Here is a 25,386-nt window from a genome sequence, read left to right on the forward strand (position 1 = left end):
TGGGATGCCTCAGCCTGTGCATCAAAGGCTCTGTCTCCTACTGATAGCTAGAGCAGGCCTCAAAATCAGACTTCTTTTCTACAGCAAAACCCCGTTTGCCTGATTGCTGGCAGAGGTTTGCACAGCCCTGGGACCTGAGACTGCCCCTCAGTCTGTTACTGGCCTCATCAGGTGGGGCGAAGATCATCTTCAAGTCAAAACATCTGTGAGACGTACTGTGAGTGAGGTGTGGTGGGACCCAGGGGATCAGTCACTGCAGTGCCAACATGGCTGCCCACCCTGCCTGCCTGTCCATGTCAGCAATGCTGGAGGCCAACTGCTAGCTCTCTGGGACAGCACTTCAGTCTGATATTCTTACGTGCCGAGGCATGTAGGAGGTGAGGAAAGAGATATTTGAAGGTATCTCAAGTAATTGGGTCTGAAAACAGGCTCTACAGTGCTACTACCTGTACTAAGATCTATTAGAATTTCCAGATACAGGACTTTATCCAAGAAATGTCAAATCTCCCTTGCCTAAGCAGGGAATGGGGCCTAGGTGCCATGTGGGTTATCCAATGCTCTGGGAGGTCCTTGACTGTATGTGTGTGAATTGTACCTAACTCAGTAGGATCCATTTCCCCCAGGATCAGACTTATGTGAATCGACCATGCATCCCTGAACAATACGGGGAGTAAGACTTTCCAAGAATGTTACATCCTCTGTGGAGGCAGAGTATATGCACTATAGTACATGTGTGTCTTAGATTCCCAGTTTTCTGGTAAGCCTGAGTGGATTTACTGCATGGTGGTTCCAGCCACTGTTGGATGCACAGAAGGCCTGGGAAAACATGGACAATCATTGTCTGTCTGGACAGAAGCTCTGAGTGGGGAAGAGATATCTTTTGTTTTTTTCCTTAGGGGATGCTGAGTATATTTGGCCCGTAAGTGCATGCCTGCATCTGCTTTGGTTAAAAAGTCAGTCCCATATGTTTTCCTGGGTGATGTGAAATTTTATAGCTCATCAGATCTGACCCAGTTGTTGGAATGGCAAAGAAGCATTTGCTCTTGACTCCAAGAGATCAGCAGCAGTCCTGGAAGATTGCTGAACTTTTGACAGAGAACCATTTGATTATGATGCAGAGCAGGATGTAGTTTTTCAACCAGAATAGCCACATTCTTGCAGGAGGCTATGGGTAGAGGGAATTTTAATTTTAGTTATTGAACATGGAATCACATATCTGCTTATGCAGCTCTTAAAAGGGAAGGAGAGGATGGTCATTCTGTGCATGACCAATCCATTTTGGAAGCATTGTAATAAGTCAGGTTGTCCTTCAAAGAGCCAAGTGGCACAGCGTGTGAGACCTGGAAGAATCAAGTAGACCTTATGCTTGGAACTGGCCTGACCTCATGCCACTGTCTCCCAAACTGCTCATGGAAATCATAGGACTTCTGTACCGTTAGAGCAGTCTTTACTGGGTCTCAAATGTGCGTTGTTTTGTTGTTTTTGGTTTTTTTTAGATTAGCAATCTATATGATGAATGATACCATAAAATTCTGTCTAGCAAAAACTGCTGCCAACATTTTAAAATAGCTACCAAATCTTCTTCCCATTAAAACAGTCTTGTTAAAGTTGTCTGCTCCAAACAGAAAGATGTTTTACTGAAGTCTTGGTTATGTGGTTTTCCTCCTTGGATCTGTGTGCAAGCATGTGTCTCACGAGGCATATCAGAGTTTTCATGGGCAAAAACATGTAAACAAGCAGCATGTTATTTTCTCGAAATCTTGTGTAAAATGGCAGCCATGTTGCTTTAACCAAGCAGATGGCTTTCAGGGGCACAAGAGGAAACGAGGGTTTTGCAGACATTCCAAGCGTGGGGCTGGGGGCGATCCGAGCTGTGCCTGTGGCTCTTCGGTGGCCCATTGGGAAGTCTCACAAATGTGCTTTCTAAGCCTTGATTTCCCCATTTGGGAGGCAGTGACTATGTAAAGTATCTGGGTTCTGCTAATGAAAAATATAACATGAGGTCCACATGTTGCTGGGTTGCCTCCTTAGGTCTGGCCATACCTACTGTTCTAAACGTAAACCTGGTTTATGCTCCTGGGAAGAGTTCACTGCAGCACTTCACACCCTAAAGTTTTTCTCTTGCACTGGCTCCACATCAAGCTCTTTCCCCTTTATGCAGCCAATACATGGAAGGGAGAACAAGCTCTCTTATTCCTTGCCTTAATTCCCTGCCTGGTTGTTTAGGGCGAATCATTAACCAAGCACTTGAGTCTGGCAAAGCAAAAATGTTTGTGGAGTGCCTTTTGCAGACTGCATGGAGCTTTGGCCTTCTGCAGGAAGAATGGCTCCCCTCTCCCACGGGGACAAAAGCACTGCCGAGTCCCTCTGCTCACCACCATGCTTTAAAACAGACCTTGCACTTCCAGTACATTTATATACTGAAGTATATGTGTGGAAAAGGTGGGCGTGTCCTGTGGAAAGGAGTTGAGGTATGTTAACTTCTTTGATTTGTCCTTCATAGTCTTTGTTAAAAGGAACAATATTTCTTTTCTTAGCAGCAGTTAATGAACTGAAACTGTTCCCTAGGGTGATGTTGACATGCCAGCTCTCTGTACATGGAAGATGACTTCCGAGGTCCTACAGGAAAGGACTGCATAGTCTGCTGAAGATCACAGACAAGATACCCTTCTGTGAAAGGTGGGGTGGTTTTGTCCAATGGCTGCTTCTCTTGTGTGTTTCCTCCACAGATCTTTCTGCTCGCCTTGAAGCCATTGCCTTGGTGTGCTGGGCAAATCCCTGGGGGAAGTGATGGAAGAACAACATGGTCTAGATAAACTTTACCTAACATGCTTATTCAGATGGAGGTTGATTGGCTTTGTCCTTTATCCATGACTGAAGACTGAAGAATTACTGAAATGCTGCCACATTACCAAGTGGGTAGGCGATTTCATTGTAAACCTGTAAATCCTCTTAACCCCTATTTGTAAGAGATGAATAGAAGCCCTGCAAGTCCTCCTTTCCTAGACCATCAGTTCCATTCATGCCACAGATACAATGCAAATACTGATTTTTCCATTTTGAATGCAAGAGTATTTATCTGCCAGTCCTCAAACTGTATTTCCATTATATAAGAAGAGTTGTCTGGATAATTAGTTACCACTGAATCAGTCTGAACAGTTCTTGTCTGTGCTTTTAAAGCAAGTGGCCTTGATTTTGCAGCAAAGTCAGTGAGATGCCATCTGAATGCAAGGGTCTGGGTGTGTGAAACTGTTTGTAGAATGAGCTCCTATATTTATATTTCTCCTAGAAAGTCTCACAATACTGCACACAAACTCAGTTTAGAGAGTTTTACTGAGACGGCACAATCCAGCCTTCATTATTAGGAGATGTCAGCAGTGAGATTCTGTTTCACATGAATCCTTCCAGCTGTGCCTCTGCCTGTTATAATTGCCCTGTTTTATTTGGTTGCAGTTCGTTTTCTGCAGCGTCCCTTGCCTGCTCAGTGCCTGTGGCATTGAGGTTGAACTGGGGCTGTGTGGCGGATGGGGCTGTGGTGTATCAGACCCATGCTTGGGCTGTCACAGGGACCCGCTGGCCAAGGAGCAGCAGTGCCTGGCCGGTGGAGCAGAGGTGCTGGGTGTCCTCCAGCCACCAGTGAAAACTGCTGTTCTTGTTGGCTCTCTGAGGGTGGGTGAACACCATCATTTCATGAGGAGCGAGAGTCAATGTTTCTTCAACACATCAGCTAAAAAATTGTCTCAGAAGTTTGGGCTTGTTCCACATTGAAATTCAATCAAATTTGGAAAAATATGGAGACATCAGATGGAAATGCTGGTCTTTCCAGCCCACCCTTGGTTCCATACCTTCATTATCTATTCTTGGAGGGGCTGTGCAGGCATAACCAACCCAGTTATGGGTGAGCACAAGCTGCTGCTGGCTGGCAGAAAGCAAACCCCTTTCGCACCTGCCTCACCGCCTCTTACACGTCTGCAAGTCCAGGTCTCCATCCCTCACCAATCCCATTCCCCATCCCTTCCCATCTTTTCTCCCCCTTCATCTGCCCCTGCTAGCTCCCAAAGGCGGGTCCATCTTAAAACAAATCTCTCTTTTGGTCTCTGCCAGTCCTTCCCCTTGCCAGGGCTCCAGACCCTGTCTCTTCCTTGCCTCCAAGCTCCTTGGTTTTCTGTTGCACCTCTTGCTGCAATAGGCCTGTGTCTGAACTCCTCCTTCACAGCTTAAAGTGAGCCATGTTGCTGCAGCTCTGCAAGAGATAAGGGACTTCTTGCCCACAGCAGAAATAGCACTGCTAGTCTGAAAAGCCTTTACTGAGCCCTCAACTGCAGTTTTTTACCTTGTTCTGTAATCTGGCCGAACTTGGGTAGATCTTAATAGGGATAGACACATATTTCTACCACAAAGGCTGCCTCTCTGCCAAATTTCAAAATTCACCTTCGGAAGCTAGAGTTCCTCATACAAAAGGTTGTCTGGATTTATTTAATGTGACACAAGCAATATCTTTTTCCCTTAATATTCCTGGAAATGGCTGACCTGTTTTGGCTAAAGCAGATGCCGAACTGCTTGGAATCAAATTCTCAGAGCTAAAATTTGGCAAAGTCATTGTTGGCACTGGGGAAGGAGGAAGAGGAAGTGGCACTGACTGTTGGAAAATAAACTCCAAGCAACAGGTGTTGCTTTTAAGAAACTGTCAGCCTGAAGCCAGAGAGGAACATCCCTGTGCTTGTGCACCAATGCACTGTGAGGCTGTTAACTTCTCCTTGAATAGTGAACATGGCAACCCACAGGCATCCGTGCTGCTTCCAGCTACCTTGATTTGCTTAAATCTGCCCTTTAAACCATCCTGGCTCCTTCTCTCCTCCTTTGTCACTCCTAGGCTTAAAGCTGGATCTGTATGTAGAATCTATAGGTGGGTATTGGAGTTTGACCCGAAGTCATCTGTATTGCCACCTCAGCGCTCATTTCCTACCTGGGAAGTACATCTGCAGAACCCCTCCATGCCAAACAAGAATGTCACCCATAGGTGTTTTACCACATAGTTGTATCTTTTGGTTAAAGCCTTTACAGGGCTGTGATGTGAATGAGGACAAGGCTCCTTCCCTCTTCTCTCCTCTGTGCCCTGGCTTCTCCCTCTGTTTTTAGGGCCCAAGACCCTGTGACATACAGCTCCCGTTCTCCTTCCTGGGTGTATATAACAGTTTGGTACATAATGGATTGTGAAATGCTCTGTCACCCTTTACCAAATTGCCTTTGTCGCAGAATCTAGAGATTTCTTGATATTTCATATTAAATTCTAAAATTTCTTGGTATTTCATTTTGAAAATGAAAATTAATAAATGACTGGACAAACAAAACCAGTTACACTCTTAAAAAAAAAATGTGCCTACTGACCTCAGCACGACAAGCTGGATTATCATGCCCTTTCCAAGCTTGTGCTGTGTAAGTCCTTTCCATATCTTCTTTTGCTACTCAGCAGCTTTCTCAAACCACACTGGTACCAAAGCATGGGCCCAGCAATTTTATTAACTGCAGAGCTGTGAATATCTCTTTTTATGTATACAGTGTTCGCACACTGTGGCTTTGGGCACAGGTTACTAACCTTAGGTTACTAACACATTTCAGTGTTAGTGCAGGGCTAATAAAAGACTCTAAAGACAATTCCAGAAGTTGCTTACCTTTCCCCAGGGAACGGCACGTCTTTGATTTCCTACCTTTAGATGCACAACTGTTTGTGGGCTTTACTGCATAGCGAATGCAGTGTCAGAGTCATCCTTGTTTATATTCCTTTTTTCTTCCTTTATGTTCTGCTTTGCCTGCTGGGTCACTTTTCGCCTGTTTTCTCCAAGGCTAGCGATTTCAGTGTAACAGTCTGTCTATCCATGGCAAGTTATTGCTCATAACTGAAGTAAGATAGTTGCTGTGCTAGGTAGCCCAAACTGACCCTGCCACTGCTTTGGTAGGAGAAAGAAGCTGTTTCAGAAGAGCACAGCCGTCCTGAGCGTGCCCCTGGGCTACATGCACACAAGGGCTGCTCAGAGGAGTCCCTTGACCCTGTACCGTCTCTGTGACCTCTGCCACTCTGACTGATAACAGTGAGTGCAGTTTGTGTTGGGGCTTTGTTCTCCACTCTACGGAGAGAAACATTAAACTGCAGAATGACTAAGTGCCTTTTCAAAGGCCACATAATGAATCAGTGAATGAACAACAACCCCCAGCAGCTTCAGTCCCCCTTCTCTCTGCAGAACAATGCCTCTTTCCCTCTATCAGGATGCACACGTCGTATATGTTGCATACAGAATTATGTATTTCAAAAGAAATTTGAGTATTAATATTTATATTGTAGCGATGCCACCATCCTCTGGGCTCTGTAAATAGCAGCACCACAACAATGTGAATTATTCCTTTTATGCAAAACCTTGGCCAGTGAAATAGCTTGTCAATGCAAAATAAAATCACTGCACAAAACTTTGACAGCTACATTCATGATGTACGTCAATCAAAGGATCCTAAAGGATTTATTGTCACTGTACAATGTCTGAACAATCTGCTAGCCCAATATGCCACAAAGTTATTTTCTCACTACTCCTTTCACTTAAAAAACAGCCACCAATAACTTTTGTCAAACAGTCTGAGAAAACTGCACAAACAGCAAAGAAATCTTAGATTTTCTTGGGTGGCTGTGGGCTGGAGGCATTCCAGGCTTAACTTGCTGTGTTATGCTAACATATAACAGCGCTTATGGCAGATGAGATCTGATCAGAAACACAGGACACACAAATTACTGCACAAACTCCAGAGCAGGCTGAGGCTGTGAAGACAGCATGGTGAGTTAGAAAGGAACAAGTTACACTAAAGAGAAGTGAATTTAACCACTTAACCCGCTTTTTGTCTGCTTTTGGTAGGTGTCAGATATTCAGGGTCCTCTGTCCCAAGTTCCTCCCAGGTTAGGATCAGCCTTTTGAATTGCTCCAAGTTATTTTCTGAAAGGTGGGTTTTCATAAGGGCTTTCTCTCAGTAGACCAGCCTACAAGGTGGGGGAGAGTTTTCTGTTTTATTTTCTTTTTCCAGCATGCTCGCCTCACTGAACATGTCAAAGACCAGCCGTCAGTTATCCCTTAATTTGTAGCTGGGGGCAGGGGGATGGACGAGAGCGTGGCTGCTGCCGCAGGAGGCAAAACCAGCCGCGGGCGCTCCCGCAGTGGAGATGCTGCACCCCGCGCTGCCCCACTGCCCTGCGAGGGGGGGCCCCAGGGCCAGGCACCTTGGTTTTGCCAGGTTTTGAGGGTACAGATGCCAGTCCTGAGGGTCCTCTGCATCTTTCCAGCAAAATGCAAAAACAGCCGCGAGAGGGAGCTTGCACAGCTCTGCGAGCGGCGGCGCGGCCCCGGCGAGGGAAGCCCTCCCGGCTCCCTCCTGGGTGCTCTCCCGGCTCCCTCCTGGGTGCTCTCCCGGCTCCCTCCTGGGTGCTCTCCCGGCTCCCTCCTGGGTGCTCTCCCTGCTCGGGGATGCCCCACTATTGCCAGCGACGTGGCTTTGCGTGACAGTGCCGTTGCAGGAGGGCAGTAGGAAGGTTATGGCGGAAGTTAATCTACCCGCACCCTCCTTGAAGATTAAACACAGCGCCGTGGTCTTGTGCCACGACAGACCATATCAAATCCGATTGATGAGGGTGTTGTAACTTGGCCGACTATAGTTTGCTCTGGGCTGGAGCCTAAATTAAGTTTCCCAGTTCAAAATATTTCAGAGGTTGGTTGTTTCCTGTAAGCAGTCATCTTGCTTCCTAGTGCGTGCTGGTGCATGGCTTTGCTTTCAGACCCAAGTCACGGGTACCGCAGCAGCAGCAAAACCTCAGGACGGTGCTTCCTGCATGCACCTCTGGCTGCAGCTTTCTGGTGGCTGCTTTTGGGATGAGATGCTGCTTTTGGCCTGGGCTAAAGGGCACTTTTCAGCTGCTGACCTAAGAACAGTTCTGCTCTTAACGTTTAGGAGTGAACCATAGGGATGCTCTGTGGGGATGCTCACAGAAGAGAGGTTGCAACAGGAATGCTGATTGTGTGAGCTCATGTTTCTACTAAAAAAGCATGGTGGAAAAATGGAAACTTTTAATGAATTGTGGTGTTAGTTCATGTGCTGAGAGAGCTGTGCTGCCCACTCACCATCCCAATCACTGTGTGACATTTCCCTGAGGTACGCTGCTTGCTGCTGCATCGCGGGCATGTGTTTGATCACAGACAAAATTAAACATGTTTTTGTAATCAACAGACTCCACAAGTAACTTCAAGATACATTGGAGTAAAATACAGAGACCAACACTTTCGGCAGCATTGAAGTTTGCAGATTTGGGTGTGTTCTCTTCCCATACAGCGTTGCCCTCTTTTTGAGGTCCTGCACAGAGCCCTTTTATTAATGTTTTAAATAATTACCACTGGTGTGGCAATGGCATAGAATTCTTTCAGCGCAATTACTTTGTGACGAGCACCAAATGTCGTGCAACAGTGTCTGTTACCTGTGACAGAGCTGATAGCTGAAATTACTATCTTTCATTGCAGCCTTGCAAGACTGAAATCAACTGAGGGTAATTAGGTGATGCTGACAGGATGCAAAAAGCTTTCTGTGAGCAGTGTGCTGTGCTTTTCTCTGTATCCCACCTCTGGCCAATGACAGGCTTTGTAGTGTGGGGGTGCAACGATAAAGACGTTGCAAATGCTTTTTCTACTGCGGTAGGATTAGGATGTCCAGTCACTATGCTTGCTGCTGTATACAGAAAACCCCCTACCCAAGTCTGAAGCCTCAGCCGTGAGCATCGTTGCTTCAGCTTGTTTATTCTGACTCCAAAGGAAACCCTCCTGAAGGACCTGGGGGATGTACCAAAATGAGCAGTGAAAGAGTGGGGTACCCAGCCACTCCACTTCTGTGAACGCAGAGGTAGCAGCAACTTCCCGGGCGGGGAAAACCCACCTGTGCGTGGTACTTGGCTGCCGTGCTTCACCACCTTGTGGGAAAATGTTATGACTCCCTCTGCTTGGGTGATTGATTGTTGACACTTCTGCACATGTGGACTTCACCCAAAAACTATATGCACCGATGCTGGGATGGCTTTTGCCAACTATGTACTGTACTATGTACTGTTTTCTAGTGACAGTCACTTTTAGGAACCGCTGTAGTATTTTCTCAATGTTTAATGTGACCTATTGTGCACTTCCCACTGTGTGGAAGGATCAGCTCTTCTGGCATGACAGTTGCCATAGAGGTGGCATTCAGGAGCCTCTCCAGCATTTGCAGCTAGGTGCAAAGCACAAGTTCCTTGATTTTCTTGTATCAGCTCAGCAAAACGTTGCATGGCTGTGTGTACAGCCAACTGCTTTACATTATGCCTCATAATGGCTTGTCAATGTTCAAAAGACATGTAACCTCCAGCTGTCTGATTTGCTTGGGGGCACAGTGGGGGTTGTCTTCTAATCTTCATATTTACTTGGCACTGTTTGGTTTGAAGCAGATGGGAGGTAACAGATTGATCTACAGGACAAATGAAAAAGCAAGAGGATAAAAAGTGTGTGAGTGGCTGCAATGTTAGAGGGGGAGCTGGAGTTTTTGACCCTGGGGTCTCACTACAGGGCCTTTCTGGTTTGTTTTTTTTTTTTTTGGTAAGTCAGCTTATTGAAACTGCAGCCCACCAGCTTGTTCCTTTGAGCATGACCAGCTGTTTCTCTTGGGTGGCCATTGTTACCTCTTGCTATCACCTACAGGGGAGGGGAAGGTGCAGAGCCCTAACTAATGAGAGGCGTGGAGGTGATCAGCACCTCCAGTTCACGCATGATGTGCCTTTCTCGCCCACCTTAAACTTGGGGTGCCAGAACCTCCCCATTCCACCACCTGCCTCCTCCCAGTGGCCAGACCCGTGAATCCCTGCAGACTTTTGGCTGAGCTGGAAAATGGTCCTTCCCGAGCCACTGCTGCAGGCACTGGCACTGAGCAGACCTCGGTCATCCGGGCAGGCTGACGCAGAGGCTCTGCCCTCCCTGCGAGGGCCATGCATGCTGCCACCCTGGCAGGCAGCTGGCAAGTTACAAGATATGGATCAGCATATTTTTTTTTTTTCCTGTATTAACTTTTCCAGGTGTGCTGGAAAGGCTTAGAAATCAATTCTGGAAAAGGCTGCTGTAGTTGGTGAAGAGTTCTCCTGTGTCCTTAATTGTTTATAAATGTCAGGGTATAAGGACATCATGTTCACCCTCCAGCAGCAAAAAGGACTGCTAATAATAAATTATGCATGCAAATTTGTTCTTTGAGTAGGTTCAGTTGCAAGTTCCATGACTTAAATGTGAGGAAATATCAGAAATAAGGCTGCTGCTTAATATTTTAATTATTAATTAATAGTAATATTTTGTATGTCAGGTAGTTTAGCAGTTGGACTAGATGATCATTGTAGGCCCCTTCCCACTGAAATATCCTATCCTATCCCTGATGGCACAGTCTTTTCCTAGAGTTGCAGATTTGCTTCCCACCCCTGCTCTGGTTGCTCCCACCACCTTTTGCCGCAGTGGGTGTTGCTTAGGGAATGACTCAGAGGCAGGCTGCTGCCCGTGGGGTCCCTGCCAGATGGCCTCAGGGCCAGGCAGGGCTGCAGGAGCACTGCGAGGGGATACTGGTTTTGGCAGCTGGATGGTATCAGGAAAAGTAGGCTTCTCGCCCTGCCACAGGTTTCCAGGGGGCTACCAAATAAGTCAGGGAAGCCAAACCAGGGCTCCTTCTTGGGCTTACAAATCTCTTATTTGAGACCTGCTAGAAGAAGTGGTCCCTGCCCCGAGGGAACTCTGAAGACACTTGCAGGAAATGTCATTTGCCACATCTTCAGAAAAATGAGCTTTGTGGAAATGTGCTGCATGGGTGGCGTGTTGTCAGACCACTGATATGCATCATCCCCAGGGCACGTTTTCTCAGACCGTGGTGCACTGAATCACTGACATGTCCTTGGGACTGTTATGCTCCTCCACAGCTTAATCTACTGTGTTGCAGAAAAGCTTAGAGGCTTCAGCATATTTTGGAAGTCCTGTTGTGTCCTGCATTGTATAAAAAAGATGTAATCCGCACCTCAAACTAACTCAGTCTAAACAAGCTGCTATTATATTGTATGAAAGGATACTTTAAGATGTTCTTCCATCTTGAGCTGGAATATGGAGTGCCAGCATACTGAACTCAGTATTGTTCATTTTAACAGGTATCTGAATGTTGATGGTGCCAATGGTTCAACCTGGCAGTCTTGCAGTGCTCAAACCACTGCTTCCACCTTCATAAATGCAATTTTAGAGCATTTCTGAGATATTCTGGTGCAGTGAAAAGAAGAGGAGATCGCAGCTGGAGAGAAGGAAATCCCAGAAGGATGTCACCCTTGAGGGACAGCAATCTCTGCTCTCCACCAGCTGCCAGCACTGCTGATCCGCACGGACTGGGCCGGGCAATAGCTTGTTCTTCATACAGGTCAGAAGAGCAGGGAAACCTTATCGTCAGGTAAGGTCATTAATTGTTTCATCAACCAAGAGGTATCAGTGCCAGACTTAGCATGATAAAGTCAGAAGCTTCAAAGCCAAAACCTTGTATTTTGTAATACCCAGCATAAGAGAAGAGGGGATTAAAATAGACATTAGTCCACGTTGTATCTTTGAAGCTGGATGCATGCCCATAGCTATGGTTCTCAATTGCTTCTCAAGCTGGAAGGTATGCAGATCAGAAACCTTGCAAAATATCAGATCTCATAGGATTTCTGCTGCTTGAAATTAGTCATGTTGCAACATTTAGGCACTGTCAAGACTTAGTCCTGTTTTAAAGTGAAGACTTGCTTCTAAAATGAGCCTAACTGCTAATTTGAATTGGATCTTTACATAGTACCTCTTCCAGCTGCTGCAATAATGCCTGTTAGTGCAGCTATAAATAAAGACTACTATTATTTAAAATGTGCAAAAGCAATGTATATCTCCAGTACTGAGCCACAGCACAGTATCTCCAGACACCGCTTGTGCTTATGGGACCTGTAGAACCATCTCTAATGTGGAGCAAGTGCCTGTCATGCAAGCGTGAGCTGTGGTGAATACGAGCTGTCCTGACATGTAGCTCCTCTGGCTGTTGAGGAAAAGGAAACTAATTTTTCTCTTTGTGGACTATTTCTTACACATATTTTATACTGCTTTTAGTTAAATGCTTCTCTAAATATTCACATTTTTGGTGGCATTACAATTTTTTTAAAAAAATACATCTGTGTGAAAGCTTTGTGGGTGGCTTGATGTCTTTCATACCATGTCCTAAAGTAATTTAAAGAACTCGAGGATAATGAAGTTAAGCATTCAAGCACTAGGATATGAGAAGCACTAGGAGAACAAAAAGAATCAAACTAAATTATGACCTGTGTAAATTCAATCCCACGTATTGTGCACTACAACAAAGCCTGTGGCTATGCTGTACGCAGAGGAGAGCTGTGCAATGTGCCAGTGTGGCTGGATGTCAGAAGATTTAGCCCCACACCTTGAGACAAGGTCCTCCTGGATGTCTGTGAATTGTGATTGCTTTTTGCCAGGCTCATGGCCTGATCAGGTTTGGGATAGTGTTTGTGGGGATGCCATAAAGGGCATTCCTCACTATGGTAGCCTGTGCCAAATCCCAGTCCCAGGCTTCAATATTTTGGAAGCAATAGGACTTTTCAACAAAAATTCTGGACAACTTCAACCTGGGCAGAACAGTACATTTCAGAATCTGGTCTTGGTGGCAGCTGAGAGGTCTTCATTGATTGCAAAGAAATATCTAATTGCATCAGACATGGTATAAAAAAATTTGGCTTTATCTTGACAAAGTTAAAAACAACTGAAAGTAGAAGAATATGATGGGACATACCAGGCAGCTTTTGATAACAGGTGGCCCTACCACCATCTGTAATAATTCTTTAATACAATAAACAGGTTGAACACTTAGCATATCATCTCTCAAACTCTATTAATATTTTAGTTGTTTAGTGCTCAGAGGGCCAAATACGAAGCGCATTTACAGGTGCAGATCTGGTGGCTACACCCCAGCCTGCTCCCATCAATATGGTAAGTTTTGCAGAGCTTCAGCTTTGCAAGCCTTTGACTAAAATTAATTGGCCCTATTCAACAAATCTCTTAAACACAGACTTAAACTCTCCTGGATGTCTTTGGGACTTACCCAGTTAAGCCTTTAAGTTAAACCTGTGTTTTCTTGCATTCTTCAATATATTTTAGCATGTACTTAGTAACTGTTCCCATGCTATAGTGTTCAAATGAAATTCAGAGTTTTGGACACAAGTTTGGTTGTTTTCTTATTTTAGGTGTTACAGCTTCTTGGGCCATTTTAGAGTAGGTGTTGTACACAAAATGATGGTGTTCTGTATAATCTATTTCTGTAGGAAAAGGAACATATTTTCCTACCTATTATGGAGTGCTCTGATGCAGAGGACAGTTTATTTCTAGCTGTTATTTTTTCTAGTCCTTTTTTTAGTGCTGTCAGTCTTGTCCTGTGTTATTAGGACAGTAGTTTTCAACACCGCCCACTCTTAGTTGTAAAGCAATGAGAAAATTAAATTTTTCGTTTTATGGGAGGTTTGCAATTTTGAATTTTTTTCTTGATACAGGATGGAAAAAAGCACAGAAAACTTCATCTATCTTGCTAATCACACGATGCATAATGGATTTTACTGTATTTCATAGAATTAAAAAAAGTTTTCAAAATAGAAAATAGATCATTCCATTGCAGAAAGGCTGAAATAGTTTATAAATTGCTAAGAGAGCTTTAGTAAGGTTTAAATGCACTGATTTTTATCCCAAAGCTGCCACATTTCACTTTCAGCAGCTCAGCATTTTCCAGCAACTTGCAACAACCCTAGTTGGGTGACATACAAAGTTTCCTTGCAAAGAAGCAAACCTGCAGGGCTTCACAAACAAACTACAACTATTCTATCTTCGTCAGTCATTTTTGTCTTGGTAGGAGTGTTTTAGCTGATCTGCCTGTGTCCAGAACATGCTTTCTCAGTGTGTCCTGGAGCAGGTGATCTCTTACTATCCTTTAACAGGCTTCGCATGAAATCTTGCTCATGCTTATGTTGTGCCAGGTGTGTAGGTCACATCTGCCTTTCAACAAGCAGTTATGTTTATGGAAATAATGACTTCTGGAACTGGAAAATTAGGATAACAGATTCAGGAGCCTTCACTAGGTAATACATAGCACAACAGAGCACAGCTCTTGTAAGTGAAGGACCCAAACAGATGCAACTTTGAAACTGCTCAGGAATAATTTAGGAATAGACCATGCTCTCTGAGTTTGGATAATATAACTACTGATTCCCAGAAGGGATAAAATTGTGTTTCTTCTCAGCTCTGATCTTATATTTCAACCACTTCTATATAAACTCTTTACCCTGATATGTGTGCGCATATTTTTTTCACAGAGAGAGAGAGAGAGAGAGAAAACCCAGAAATTAGCTGACTAAAGAAGTACAGTTAAAACCAGTCAAGCATGTCCTAGTGCCAGATTTGGTTTTTTTTCCCGTGCCTCTTTTTCAAGAACATCTATCTTTTCCAGCCTTTGCACACTGAAGTCAAAGAGGACTTGGCATCTTTGGAAGTCTGTTTGCATCTAGTCTGAGGATGTTCCTGTAAAACTGGAGATCTAGGTCTTCTAGGAATGTCTGGTTTTGACTGGGCTCTACTGCAACACCCCAACACGATGCTCTTACTACACAGCAAACCAAAAATTTTATCATGGATGCACACTCATTTCAGCTTTACGAAGTGTGTCATACCAACCAAGCGTATTTTTCAGAGACCTTGGATGTAACTCTTACCTGCATTTGTAGGATCCACAAGGGACAGGTAGGGTTCCCAAACCCTTTCAAGATAGCCACTCAGACAGGGCAAAACAGTCTTTCTAGCTCTATAACCTTAACAAAGATTGCAGTATTCCTTCAGAGCAAAATATGCATGACATCTGGAAGCAATTATTCCTTTAAAAATCACTCCGTGAGTCAACATTGAAAATGCACTCAGCACTGAAAATGAAAACCAATAAACACTGAAGTTTCCAGTTATCCCACAGTCTGAGTGACCCACACTGGAACAAAGTCATTTCTAGAAAGCCTGAGCAGGGTGCGTACAAAGCTGGTCTTGGATCCCAAAGCTGGCGAAGCTGCGCTGGGAAAAAGAAGTAACGTTTGTATGAAATCAGATGGCCAGGGAGGTTTTCTTTCTGTTATATTATGGGAATAGCGGGGAGTACAAGGAACTGGGTCACACTAACAGACCTTGCCCATCAAGGAACTGAACACAATATTTATGGATTTAGAGCCAAATTGTGCTTTTTGGCAATACAATGGCCAGATAACTAGGCATTTTAAAACAGTCTAATGTAGGATAGTTGCAGGGCTAGAAAACCTAAAGTGAAAATCTGGTGTGACTGGGGTCTACTGGGCTAGTGAGGGAGCATGGATGCTCTGCTGGGCTTTGCTGGCAGAGTGGGTCTCAGGATAATTCTGGAAAGGGCAGATGCTGAAGCAGATCCTGATTGTTTTAGATCTCATCAGATGTTGCCTTCAATCTTTCCAAGGTAATGTGGAAGATGGTGTGAGTTTCTTTCTCCTCCTTCAGCAACATTAAGGTGTGCTGTAATATAGCAATTCCTAGACTAATTATTTTATTCAATAGCCAGGGAAGACTATGGGTCCTTACCAGGCTGTTACTAGCCTGGTTTCCAAAGGAAACAAAAGTTTATCTGATTATGCTGTGTCATGCTGTTTTTTGACCACACTTAAAATGATGAAAATATTCAATTCCTTGATTTTTGTGAAAACAGGTGGCTGTGTAAAGGGGAGAGGTCCAGGAGCAGCATGAGCTCCGTGGCATTTGTGGGCAGCAAAGGACTCACCCCAGAAAGGGGGCTCTGCACAGAGCCCCATGAAGTGCCAGGGAGGCCCAGTGACACAGGTGGAGCCACAGGACTTGCGGAGCCCGCAGCTTTTTAACCCAGCATTATCCTCCAAACTCCTCTGAGGTAGACCTCCCTCCTCTTCCCCCCCATGCACAGAAGAGCAGTTTCAGTAGGGCACTTAGGCTACCATGTCCATGTGAAACTTCCCTGTCCCATGTGAAACCTCCCTGTCCCAGGGCCTTTCTATCCCTTCTGATTCCCTCCGGCCTTTTGCATGTGTGTAGTGCCCACTCAGCACAGATGGGCATTGCCATGCATATGCTGGTCTGGGGAGGTCCCTTTTGCAATGCAACTTGCTGCTGCAGCATGTCTCCACTAACCTGCAGAGCCTGATGAGTCAGAGGAGGGATGTCAGAGAGCTCGTACCATGCCTTTATAATGATGCCCAGTTGCTCTGTTTTCCAATAATGTTGATTTTGCTGCACTTTCTTCTACCCAAGATGTCCCAAGGTGTTGCACTGGTGAAATACCAGATGAAGTCAAAGGCTTTAAGTGCCTCACTTCCCATCTCAGAGTGTGTCAGGGCAAAAGCCCTGATGTTGCTGTGTCTGGCAGCATTATAGATAGTTAAACATCATCTCCTGTTTTCTTTAAGTCAGGAATAATATTTTGTTATTGGGGCTGCAGGAAACTCAACCGCCTAATGGCTGTGAAGAGCCCTGAGTACCTACTGCTCTGCAGAAGGACTAGGTGGTAGTGCTGATGAACGTATTTGTGCTGATAAACATTGCGCCAATTTGCATGCCAGCTGGATCAGCTACTTACTTGCTATTCTTTTTGCAACCATAATTTTTATCATAAATATTTTCCAGACGTACATCAGTAGCTCATATCGCTTGGCTGGCAAGTCTAAGACAAGTCTGTCTTAGTAAGCCAGACGGTTTGTACAAAACAAGCTGACTCTGTACCCCAGAAAGTGGTCATTTCCTGATGCTTTTGAGTCTCTGAGCTCTTTCTCAATACCTATGGTACATCTGCAGGCAAGAATCTTATAACTCTATAGGCATTAATGGAGGAAATGGTATTTTGCTAGCTTGCATTATACCTCTTCCCAGTGAAATACTATTTCGAAAATAACTTCAGGTTTGGCGGGCGTTGGAGGAAGCAGTTAGGACTCCAGTTCGTAATCCTGAAACTGCAGTTTGCAGCTGCAGTAAAAGATGTCACTAAAATGTAGGTGTCACTCCATGTTGCACTTTCATGTGGAGAGGATCCGGCAGCAAAGGGTGACTCCTGTGACTACAGAATCATGACCTGTGTAGGCAAAGAGGGCAAAAAGCAAGATGGGGTATGGCAAGGGAGAAAAAAGAAAGAGCGAGCTGCAAAGTGAGGAACATGTGGTGGGAGGATTGGAGCTGATGTGCAGGAAAAGGAGAGGGAACAGAGGAATGAAAGGACTTTAAACCAGAAATAGTACAGGTTTGCATTGCAGCCATCCAAGAGGCAAGAGCCAGGGCCCTGCTGTGCCAGGCACTGTTGAACATTCTCCAGGGACAGTCCAAGGCTGAAACTTGTGCTGCAGCAGGTGAGGCAAAGGGATGGCAAGGGGCAATGCTGCTCCTCCCAGCCAGGGGGAGGCTGGGGACCATGCAGTGAGGGGCAGGGGAGAGATTTTGCCAGCCTGTGAGATTGTTGTGCTCCCAGTGACATTGGTAATCATCCAAATCAAGGATCAGGATGGGATTTCTTCCTCACCTCAGGGTGGCAGGCAGGATTTTTGTTGTTCTCAGCGCCCTGGAAGAAGACTACTTTCTAAGGAACATTGGAGTGTTTTCCCCTGAGATTTGTTAAGAGCTGTTAAAGACTGTGTGGTGGCTTGTGATAAGGACAGGAGGTGGGGGATTGAGGTTTTGTTTTCTTTTGGGGGTGTTTTTTTTGGTTGGGTTTTTATTCTCCTGCATTTTCTGTCTGGTGGTTACCTGTGATGGTTCTTCCACATGAACAGGTAATTTCATTTCAGCCTTACTAAGCAGTTGATTCACTGGCATATCTGAGACCCAAACTCCTAACTTAGTCTTTTTGCTCCCTTTAAAACTTAAAAAAGTAGAAGAGTGGAGAAGTAGGAAGTATACTGAAGTCCTTGCAGACTCCTGTCTGGTGGAGACCGGTCCAGATTTCATTGTGCTTCAGTGTTTTCTTACTACTCATATACTTGTGAAGACATGCTGAGAAGTCCTCTAAGGGACAAAGAATCTGTTGACATGAGTGCAGAGGGTGGTCCTTCCTCTCACTGCCTTACTACTAACAGGATGCAAGTCTGAAAGTCTCAGACTCTACATTTTGACTGTAGTAGGTCCCAAATCCAAGGTCCCTGGCTACTAGTGAGGGGATGAAGAAAAGAATGTAGTGCTGCATACCTGCATTTTACCTTGACATTTGGAGCCAACTCTGTGACCCGAGCTGCAGTGGATAAGCTGTAGTCCCTGCAGGCAGCACAGAAGCTGCAGGGATCTTTGGAGATCATAGCACAGGCATCTTCTTCCTGCTGCAGCCCACAGCATCCAACTGATGATGCAAGGCATATGGCATACTGGGTGAGATTGATGGGGTGATATTGCTGGGATTTTTGACTCAGCTGTTTGGAACATGCTGGACAGTAATGCCTTCATCTTTGAATCCCTTTGTTATACAAATGGCTGATTAAAAAGAAAGAAAACTGCTTGCAATCAAGTGTTGTAACAGCAGTTTTTTTCTGGTGGCTAAATCCACTTTTTCAGTGTTTCTAGCCAGGCAGTGAGGCATGGGATGACTTTTCTTACTGTTCTAGCTAGAACTGGACAAACCCCAGTCATCTCTGCAGACCCTTCACACTGCCAACACTAACTAAGGATCCTGTTTTCACATCTGCTCCATTCCTATTTCAAAAACTAAACAAAAGTCTTATTTTAAGCAGAGACTGGTCCCCACCCAGTTGTTCTCACCTTTGCATTGTGGTAAGGACAGCTAGTTTAGAGTCAAGCTCTTTCCAAAATCCTTCTGCTTGTTTTGATGCTCAAAGAGGGGGCTATACTCTTCTGAAAACACTGACAGCTTGCTGCACTGCTGCATCATGGTGTGGCTGGGAAGTGGTACCTTAAAGCATCTCTTCCTTCTTTCTGGCTTACGCTCTGTCTCGGTGCAGGAGGAGAGCTTTCCTCCTCTGTTTACTGTCAGTTGCTCAGATCTCATCACTTACATCACACTCACATATGCTTAACTCTGGGTGGATAAGCAGTGATAAAAGAGCTTGTTTTATTTTGGTGCCTTGACCTGAGTGATTCACGCAAATAATCTGATGGCGCCTAGAAGGCATGATTAAATAGCTATGACTGATTAAACAGCAATGATGACTCTAGCTCTATGTTGCACGGACACTTATTTGCATTTTTTAAATCCCGGCCCTGTTGATAGCTGGTATGTTATCTAAACTCTCTTTCAGGGGGATTTGCCAAAGTGCATAAGAGTCCATCTGAGAAATGCTGTGCTTGGGTCATTTTTTTTAGATCATGGGTGCAGTGAAGAAACAGCTTGTCCAGTTCTAAATATACTGTCTTTGACAGACGTGAAATAAGCCCACTGATTAAAATAGCCGCCTAGTCCCAGTTCAAGATCTTCCTGTATAACATCAGCATTTGGCTGCCCTTCTGATAAACTTGGAGAAGGATGGATTTCCATTTTTCTCCTTTCAAAAGGGAAGAGGTTGGAGTGTTGTCATGCAGCAGGAATGCACTGATTCTAAGAATTTCTAAACAAGACCCACTGCATCGCGAATGGCAACAGGAGCTGGGATTTATGGGAAGATTACTTGGTTAAACGTAGCCTGAAGGAATGAAAAATGAGCAGCCCAAAAAAGAAATTTGTTGAATAAGTTGGCAGTGAAATCGAGTGGCCTGATTTATGAGCAATACAGAGTTATCTTTCTGCAGATTTCTGAAAGTGATTTCTCAACACATGCCCTTTGGAGGGGCAGCTCTTTGGTGAGATGTACAGTTGTACCTATTGCTCATGAAATGTGATGAGACAGGCTCTCTATATATAGCTAGGTGGACCGTCAGCTGCCATAACAGGGGTGCTGGTGCTTTCTTGCCTTTGGGCTTTCCTCAGCTGGTGGCTGTAGAGGGTGGGAAGGAGGGCTGGCTGTAGGACCCTAGAGGTCCCCGCTGCAGAGGGGGACAGTGAACTGTGGAGAGATGGAGGTGCCAGAGGTCCCTGCTGAGGCTGAAGGGGTGTCTTGTGGATTCAAGACCAGACTGGGGACATCAAAAGGTGTTTTGTTCCCTTTGCTATGGCATGCACTGCCAGAGAGACAGTCCACCACCACCATGACTGGTGGGGTGGGTCCCCCTCTAGATGCCACGCCCAGTCACACACACATGTGGCTGGTATAGCCTGGGACAAGTGACCATGAGACTGCAGGGGTTAGAGGTGACGAGTCCCAGACAACGCGTGTAAAGGTTGTGGATGAAACCATGGCTTTGCTGGAGTCTCTAAGGCTTCTGCTATTGCCTTCAGTGGAATCTCTAACTTTTCTGTGATATTTTTGCACGTGTGTATGCACTGGCATACATGTATATGTGAATCCAAGAGCCACACAAAACTGCTTTACATTGGCAAAGCATCCCACAGGTGCCAGTTTCTCTGAAATTTTCCATTCAGCTATCTGCACAAATTTAATACTGTGCATGTCTCCAGGAGTCTTGTTTATGCACATCTGAAGTTAACTGTCTATAATGAAGTCATGAGTTATTTGACTAAAATAAGAACTCAGACCTTAAAATAAGAAACCCAAAACCAAACCCACAGCTATTTTTTTCAAGTTCTAAAAAAAAAAATAATCTTATTTCCTTTTTAAATGAATCTCTCACCACTTAGTATGAACTTGCAGTTCTGCAAAGACACAGAGCGCTTTTTTCAGCAGATGCTAAACCTGAAGTCAGTGGAAGATCTGAGCAAGTGGTTAAAGGCGAGCATGTGCTCAGGCGCTTACTGAATTGGGACAGAGCATTCAGTGTTTTCCTGAGTTTGAATCTTATATTCCAAAGGAAGGACCTTTGTTTTGACAAATGGTTCATTCCTATTTTTCTATGTGCTGAGAGCTTAGGATAATCCCATTTGGAGAGAAGCAGAGAGGAGGGAAGGCTACACTTGGGAAAAGCTATTCTCACTAGATCTGTTTTCTCTAACCCCATTTTCCTAATTATGATCAGCTAATGCTGACAGACTGGTTCACAGAAATTAAACCCCATTATACAGTACAAACAAGTCAATGAGGCCTGGAGTCGGACCCTACTTTAACATAAGTAAAATAAAGATCCCCTGTGGCTTTTAATTCCTTTTTATGTAGTTACTTAATTGAACCTTCACTGTTCTTCCTTTGTAATTGATTACCACACAGAAAAGGTAATGAAACAGAAAACTTTATTTTCTCTCCAGTGATTTTTATGGTTATCATGGAAATGTTTTTACTGCTTCCTTTTGGGCCATAAAAATTCTCAATATAGACAAAGAGAAATCAATGTTAGTTAACTGAAGGCATTTACATGGTTGGAAGTTTAAAAGTTGGGTTTGGCTGGATTTGGTTTTTTTTGAGTGTGTTCCCTCCCCCCCCCCCCCCCCCTTTGTGAGTCAGCTTAGATTTTTCAGAATGAGAATTAATCTGGCATTTTATTGTCCCTTTCTTTTTTCAAAGCTAAATCTACAAAGTTTGGGGACCTGGTCCAAAACCCACCAAAGCCAAATGGGAATCGTTCCATCTAATTCAGTGGCTTTGGATCATGCTTTAGTAGACGCACATATTCAAGACATATTTATATATGTACACACACACAGAGATGCCTGTCTTCTCCACATGCCATTTGTCATAACTGGGATTAATCTCTGAGAAAGATAAGGAAGGTAAAGGTGTTGTGTTCTGGGTTTTTTTCCCTGGATTTAAAGAAAAGCCGATGTCAATTCCCTTATTCCATTATTTCCTTTAAATCTCATTCCTCTCATACTTCTCTCTGTTTCTTTAATTTGTATATGTTCCTCCTTCTTTTCTCCCTTTTTATTTGGGTGTCTTGGCCTCCTTTGGCAGGGCAAGAGTCTCGTGGACACAGTTAACCCAGTACCCAACACTGCACCCAGCTTCTCTACCCTTTGTGAAGCTATGGGTATTACTCAATGATGCACAGAGCTGGCTGAGAGTTAAAGGACTCAAGTCTGAAAGTCTAAAGGAGTTGCCAATTTTCCCCACCCCTTGCCTTTGTGCATACAGCTTTTTGCCTTGAAGCAATTTTAATAAAGACTATGTAACAACATGGTGTTGGCATAGCATGAGCAACATTATTCCATCTGTTTCTAGGGAAAATGTAAAAACATGTGTTAGCATAACATTAAGGTTCCAATTTTCAACAGTTAAAAATCAGGCAATGCTGAAGTTACAGACTGCTTTTCAACGCTATTTAGTGATTTTCATTGCCTTTGTTTTTTTGGAACTTGCCTTTAACACCTTTAAAAAAGTGTGTCATATTCGAAAAGCTCTGAGCACCCACCCTTGGAAACGAAGGCTCTGTTAGCTATTTCAGTTTGGGCAGCCAAATTCATTGCTTTCTGTTGATAGTGTTGCAGAGCTGATATTTTAAGCAGTATTCAGTCTCTCACTGTAGAGATGAAGGCTGTAAAATTGTATTTGCAAACATTCATCTTAACTTCTATGAGAATTAACCTTACATTAGATGGAAGGCTTGAGCATGCTTACTTTAATATTTTGCCAAACTCAGATCAGTATAAAAAAAAGAGTTTTAAGGGAATAGTCAATGCTTTTTTGAATCAGGGCCTTAATACCTATTTTTTATTTGATTTTTTTTGTGTGTGAATAATTATAAAGACACATCAGATTTTTTACTAAACATCACATTTTAAACAGTGATGAGAGAATGTCCTGTCAGCGTAATTGTGGCTATTCACGCCAAAAGTCTAATTTTAAGAGTTATGCTGGTATAGTCAGGAAACAAAGCAATGCAGCATGTGGCTTCCTGGCATTTGTACCTAGTGAGAACAGCTTTCACTGTCAGTGCTGCAAACTCAAAACAATGTTCACAGGGAGATATCCATTGCCACAGAGCAGTATTGAGCAATGGTATGATCCTGTACAAACAAGTGATCCAGGATTGAACAAGAGAAGGTACTTTGCTGGACCTGATACTATGAACAAGGAAGGGCTGGTTGGAGATATGAAAGTTGGAGGCAGCCTTGGCTGCAGTGAGCATGAGATTGTGGAGTAGAAGACCCTAAAAGGAGGGAGCAGGACAAAAAGCAGGACTACAGCCCTGAATTTCAGGAGAGCAAAATGCAACCTCTTCAGAGGTCTGCTTGGAAGAATCCTATGGATTATTTGCTCAGAGATAAGAAGGGTCCAGGAGAGATGGGTGCTCAAGAAAGGACCATTCCAAAGCGTAGGAAATGAAGCAAAAGTGGTAGAAGGCCTGCATGGATGAGCAAGGAGTGCTGAACTGAGTGCAGACATACAAAGGAAGTGTATGACACTGAAGCAGGAGCAGGTGACCCAGGAGGAGTGTAGAGATGCTGTCCAGTATTGCAGGGGTGGGGTTTAGGAAAGCCAAGGCTGACCTGGATTTGAATCTGGTAAGTTATGTGAAGCGCAACAAGAAAGGATGCTGCAAGTACACAAACAGCACTAGGGAACAAGTGCGTCTGCTGCTGAATGGCACAGAAGAACTGGTAACAAATGACATGGAAAAGGCCAAGGCACTCAATGCCTTCTTTCCTTAGTCTGTACTAGGAAAATCATCCTCTGGGAATCCGAGACCCATGAGACCAGAGGGAAAATCTGGACCAGGAAGACTTGCCCTCAGTAGAGGACGACCAGGTTAGGGAGCACTTGAGCAAACTGGGCATATGTAACTCCATGGGGCCTGATGCAATGTACTTATGAGGGCTGAGGGAGCTGGCTGATGTCATTGAGAGGCCACTGTCAATGATCTGTGACCCAGTGATGAACATGGTGACTGGGAGAGATTCCTGATGACTGGAGCAGAGCAAATATCCCTCCATCTTCAAGAATGGCAAGAAGGAAAATCTGAGGAACTACAGGCTGGTTGACCTCATGTTAGTCCCTAGGAAGGTGATTGAGAAAAATTGGCCTGGAAAGCATTTCAAAATGCATGAAGGATAAGAATGTGACCGGGAACAGCCAGCATGGATTTATGAAAGGGAAATCTTGCTTGACCAATCTGATAGCCTTCTGCAACGACATGACTAGAGTGGTGGATGAAAGGAGAACAGTGGATGTTGCTTACCTCAACTTTAGTAAAGCCTTTGACATTGTCCCCTGTAACATCTTCATAGACAATCTGACAAGGTAGGAGTTAGATAAGTGGACAGTGAGGTGAATTGAAAACTGGCTAAATGACCAGGCCCAGATGGTTGTGATCAGTGGCACAAAGCCCAGCTGGAGGCAAGTAACTAGTGGTGTACCTCAACGGTCAACACATGGAACGACACTGTTTAACATCTTTATTTATGACCTGGATGATGGGACAGAGTGCACCCTCAGCAAGTTCACAGATGATACTGAATGGGGAGGAGTGGCTGATACACCAGAGGGTTGTGCAGCCATTCAGAGGGACCTCAACAGGCTGGAGAAATGAGCAGAGAGGAGTTTCATGAAGTTCAAAAGGGATATGCAAAGTCCTGCACCTGGGGAGCAACAATGCTCTCAGCAATGCTGGGGGCCAACTGGCTGGAAAGCAGTTTTGCAAAGAAGGACTCGGGGGTCCTGGTAAACAGCAAGCTGACTATGAGCTAGTAGTGCACCCTTACGACAAAAAAAGGCTAACAGTATCCTGGGCTGCATTAGGAAGAGTTTAGCCAGCAGGATGGGGAGGTGATCCTTCCCCCTAATCAGCACTGGTGAGGCCACAGCTGGAGCACTGAGTCCAGTTCTGGGATTCCCAGTACAAGACAGACATGGAACTACTGGAGAGAGTACAGTGAAGACCCACAAGGATGATTATGGGACTGGAGCATCTCATATGAGGAAAGGCTGAGAGAGCTGGGTGTGTTCAGCTTGAAGAGAAGGCTCAGAGGGGAGCTTATCAATGTGTGTAAATACCTGATGGGAGGGAACCAAGAGGGAACCAGATTCTTCTCAGTAGTGCCCACTGGCAGGACAAAAGGCAATTGGCACAAATTAAAAAGAGGAAGTACCATCCGAACAGGAGGAAACACTTATTTACTGTGAAGGTGGTCAAACACTGGCACTGGTTGCCTAGAAACATATCTCCGTACAGATATTCAAAACCCAACTGGACACAGCCCTGGGCAACCTGCATTAGCTGACTGTGCTTGAGCAGGGGTGCTGGACAAGATGACGTCCAGAGGTGCCTTCCAACTTCAACCGTTCTGTGATTTGCTGCTCTCCTA

The 25,386-nt window shown here is 44.6% G+C and overlaps 2 long non-coding RNA genes across 2 annotated transcripts in view; both read left to right on the forward strand.

Annotated features, from left to right (window-relative positions):
• Positions 1 to 2,295: 2,295 nt before the first annotated feature.
• LOC142055303 (uncharacterized) lies at positions 2,296 to 11,240 on the forward strand. Its single transcript, XR_012659891.1, has 3 exons — positions 2,296 to 2,471; positions 2,569 to 2,679; positions 11,216 to 11,240. It is a non-coding gene; the product is annotated as an uncharacterized LOC142055303 (long non-coding RNA).
• Positions 11,241 to 11,279: 39 nt separating this feature from the next.
• LOC142055305 (uncharacterized) overlaps positions 11,280 to 25,386 on the forward strand; it is a 36,441-nt gene continuing 22,334 nt past the window's right edge. Inside the window, exon 1 of the long non-coding RNA XR_012659894.1 lies at positions 11,280 to 11,505. This is a non-coding gene — a long non-coding RNA (uncharacterized LOC142055305). The remainder of the gene's footprint in view (positions 11,506 to 25,386) is intronic.

This window comes from Phalacrocorax aristotelis, chromosome 3 (assembly GCF_949628215.1).
Source record: "Phalacrocorax aristotelis chromosome 3, bGulAri2.1, whole genome shotgun sequence".
Lineage (NCBI taxonomy): Eukaryota > Metazoa > Chordata > Aves > Suliformes > Phalacrocoracidae > Phalacrocorax > Phalacrocorax aristotelis.